The sequence below is a fragment of the Triticum aestivum genome, chromosome 6B, assembly GCF_018294505.1.
Source record: "Triticum aestivum cultivar Chinese Spring chromosome 6B, IWGSC CS RefSeq v2.1, whole genome shotgun sequence".
NCBI lineage: Eukaryota > Viridiplantae > Streptophyta > Magnoliopsida > Poales > Poaceae > Triticum > Triticum aestivum.
The window spans coordinates 186,612,677-186,616,959 of record NC_057810.1 but is presented as its reverse complement, the minus strand read 5'-3'; the positions used below and the strand labels follow the sequence as shown (position 1 = coordinate 186,616,959).

The window sequence follows — 4,283 nt, the reverse complement described above, 5'->3', positions numbered from 1 at the left end:
ATCTATCACACCCGATCATCACGTGGTGCTTCGAAACAATGAACTTTCACAATAGCGCACAGTTAGGGGGAACACTTTCTTGAAATTATTATGAGGGATCATCTTATTTACTACCATCGTTCTAAGCAAATAAGATGCAAAAACATGATAAACATCACATGCAATCAAATAGTGACATGATATGGCCAAATCATATAGCTCCTTTGATCTCCATCTTCGGGGCGCCATGATCATCTTCGTCGCCAGCATGACACCATGATCTCCATCATCGTGTCTCCATGAAGTTGCTCACCAACTATTACTTCTACTTCTATGGCTAACGGTTTAACAATAAAGTAAAGTAATTACATGGCGTTTAATCATTGACACGCATGTCATACAATAATTAAGACAACTCCTATGGCTCCTGCCGGTTGTCATACTCATCGACATGCAAGTCGTGATTCCTATTACAAGAACATGATCTCATACATCACATATATATCATTCATCACAACTTTTGGCCATATCACATCACAAGGCATATGCTGCAAAAACAAGTTAGACGTCCTCTAATTGTTGTTGCATGTTTTTACGTGGTTGCAATAGGGTTCTAGCAAGAACGTTTCTTACCTACGTAAAAGCCACAACGTGATATGCCAATTTCTATTTACCCTTCATAAGGACCCTTTTCATCGAATCCGCTCCGACTAAAGTGGGAGAGACAGACACCCACTAGCCACCTTATGCAACTAGTGCATGTCAGTCGGTGGAACCTGTCTCATGTAAGCGTACGTGTAAGGTCGGTCCGGGCCGCTTCATCCCACGATGCCGCCGAAGCAAAATAAGACTAGTAGTGGCAAGAAAATTGACAACATCTACGCCCACAACAAATTTGTGTTCTACTCGTGCAAAGAAACTACGCATAGACCTAGCTCATGATGCCACTGTTGGGGAACATTGCAGAAAATAAAAAATTTCTATGCTTCACCAAGATCAATCTATGGAGTTCATCTAGCAACAAGAGAGAGGAGTGCATCTACTTACCCTCGTAGATCGTGAGCGGAAGCGTTCAAGAGAACGGGGTTGAGGGAGTCGTACTCGTCGTGATCCAAATCACTGATGATCCTAGTGCTGAACGGACAGCACCTCCACGTTCAACACACATACCATTGGGGAAGACGTCTCCTCCTTCTTGATCCAGCAAGGGGGAAGGAGAGGTTGATGGAGATCCAACAGCACGATGGCGTGGTGGTGGAAGCAGCGGCGATCTCGGCAGGGCTTCGCCAAGCTCAGCGAGAGGGAGAGGTGGTACGGGGGGAGAGGGAGGTCACAGGGACTAGGGTGCGGCTGCCCTCCCTCCCCCTCTTTATATAGGGGACCTAGGGGGTGCGCCGGCCCTGGAGATCCAATCTCCAAGGGGGGGCGGCGGCCTAGGGGGGGACTTGCCCCCCAAGTCAAGTGGGGTGCCCCCCCACCCCTAGGGTTTCCAACCCTAGGCGCAGGGGAGGCCCAAGGGGGGCGCACCAGCCCACCAGGGGCTGGTTCCCTTCCCCTTTCAGCCCACGTGGCCCTCCGGGATAGGTGGCCCCACCCGGTGGACCCCCGGGACCTTTCTGGTGGTCCCAGTACAATACCGGTGACCCCCGAAACTTTCCCGGTGGCCGAAACTGCACTTCCTATATAGAATTCTTTACCTCCGGACCATTCCGGGACTCCTCGTGACGTCCAGGATCTCATCCAGGACTCCGAACAACTTTCGGGTTTCCACATACTAATATCTCTACAAACCTAGCGTCACCGAACCTTAAGTGTCACTACAAGAAATATGTCAACTTGTGACCACCACTATTGGTCACTGAAAGGTCACAAATTTCCATTTACGACCTTTTTGTGACCAAAAACAGAAGGTCAAAAGCTGGCCGTCGTAAACTGACTATAGCGACCTTTCTTCTGGAATGGTCAAAGACGTTTACGACCAAAATATTCCTACTGTGGCGTTTTGGTCACTAGCAACCTCCCCCAGGCCACGTAGGCATCTAGCGTGGCAAGCTGATGTGGCACAAGATTCAGCCCGGTCCAATTTGATTTTCTACATGGGCCGAGCCCAACAATTCGGCCTTTTCAATATATATTTATTTCTGTTAATTTTCACTAGCTTCATGGGCCTGGCCCAGTAATTCGGCCTTTTAAATTTCTTTTCCTATCCCTTTTGACAGATTTTTTTGGTCTTGTTTTTTCTGGTCCATTTCTTTGCTGGGCCTCTCAAGTTTTCCCCTAAAAAATAATTGTTCAATATATCTTGGGCTGGGCCGAAATAATTGATCCAATCCAACTTCTTTTATTATGCCATTGACATTACAACACATCACACTACAAGTTATCTTGGGCCTAGCCCAGTTCCGATACATTTTCAAAGCAACATGAAATATTATAGGAGCCCAAAATATCTTTACATGCATTCATTCTAGCAGTACATATCTTTACATCCAACCAGTAAGTGCCAAACAGAACTATTCTACAACAAAGAAAAGAAAATAGATGACAAGACATCACAGAAGTTCCTATTGTCCTCCTCCTTCAACATTTGAAAACCTTCACCTGGCAGTAGATCAATCATGAGTGAGAAACAATACAGCAGCAAAACAATACAGAAACAATACGGTTGATTATTCAAAGAAATTAAACTAAGTGCAGGTCACCCAAAGCTGAATTTCTTGCAATCCAAACAACACAAACAGTAGGAAGATGGTTGCATAGATACAAATCCATGTGGTAGCAGCAAAATTGGCCAATCTGGACCGCATCTTCTCTGTTTGGTACTAACTAAAAAAACTGGACTTGTTCATACAAATCCCTCTTGAATTCCTTACACAGCCAGGATTTGCATCAAATATTCCTTAATTTAGCGGCATTTGTAAGCAGAGAAAGAGAGGGAGGGAGATGGGGATGCCGTACCTTGTCCTGAAGTTCCAACGACCAGACCAGAGAGAAGTTGCTCCTCGTCTTCTTTCCTCAGCCCCAAATTTGCCTGCAATAACCACAATTCATTGCATCAACCAGCGATCTGATCTCACAAGCGATCTGATCTCACAAGCCCCACCCAGGTGGTGGACTGGTGGTAGTACAACAGCTAGAAGGCTCATCACTCACCGGTTGAAAAGCTCGACCCGGTACTCCATCTCCTTCTCCACCATCCCGAACATCTGCATCGCACAACCACCACCATCAATTGACCTCAATCACAATCTCGAAATCGAAGAGGAAGGCATATACACACAAAAAAAGAACATGAAAATTCCAGAAAAAGGCGACTTGTAGCTGCCAGCAGCAACTTGAGAATGAATGATTGATATCCTAGAAGTTGTAAACTGGAAGCCAGAGAAGCTACTAGTCAGGTTAGTTTCCACAGGTTAATTAGTTTCAAGTTCTGAAACTGAATGCATGGGGTCGAGTATCAGTATTCTGTGTAAATTAGTCATATGATGTACCTGTAGTTACGCAATGATTTTGCTCACGTTAGATAGCATGTACTTCTATACGAGAGAAAGAAGGATTGCTAGCAAATCTGCTACATTTTATTGTGCAATGTCAGTCAGTTTGTGTAGCTAAACTGCCAACAACGAACCAACCAAGTGCATATATACTGCTCATGAGCATGACCAATTTTTTAATCAGACAAAACCAAATATGTTGCAGAATTAACATGGCAACAGAGCAAACCAATACAACTTGCAACTAATAAGCACATGATATTGCTTGGCAAAAGAAGCCACCAGGATCCAAGTAGATCTAGATTTACAGGTGCAATCTTCAATAACTATTAAAGCCATAATTACCACTACAACGAACACAAACAGAATTATGTACAGATGGAGCAACGGAGTCTATCGACTTGCCATTCAAAATCTAACAGACCAACTGGTTCAAACACTAGGCAAAGTAAGACAGAAACAAGTAAATCGGCACAGAAACAAGATAATCAGGTCCATATATTGTTCTGGGACATTGTGATCACCTTGGCTTTGGTTTCCTCGTCGACGATGTCGGCTTTGAACTTGAGGAACCCACGCGCTTCCCAAACATGTCCACCCCCTGCAACACATCACGGAGTATATTTCAGATGCGCCGTCGACAGACAGATTCCCCGAGGAAATCGTACTAGCTCAAACATTTCGATTCAGAGGGAGGGGGGAAGCACTAGGACCGCACCTGGATGAGGATCTCCGGGGGCTGAGGTTCCCGTGGGCGAGCAGGCCCTTCTCCGCCTGCAGGTTCTCCAGCCACCGCCGGAACAGCGCCGA

At 45.6% G+C, this 4,283-nt stretch overlaps 1 long non-coding RNA gene across 1 annotated transcript; it reads right to left on the bottom strand.

Annotated features, from left to right (window-relative positions):
* Positions 1-2,287: 2,287 nt before the first annotated feature.
* Positions 2,288-3,646, bottom strand: LOC123133915 (uncharacterized). Its single transcript, XR_006465431.1, has 3 exons — positions 3,133-3,646; positions 2,938-3,010; positions 2,288-2,580 (listed from the first exon to the last, which is right to left on the bottom strand). It is a non-coding gene; the product is annotated as an uncharacterized lncRNA (long non-coding RNA).
* Positions 3,647-4,283: the final 637 nt, after the last annotated feature.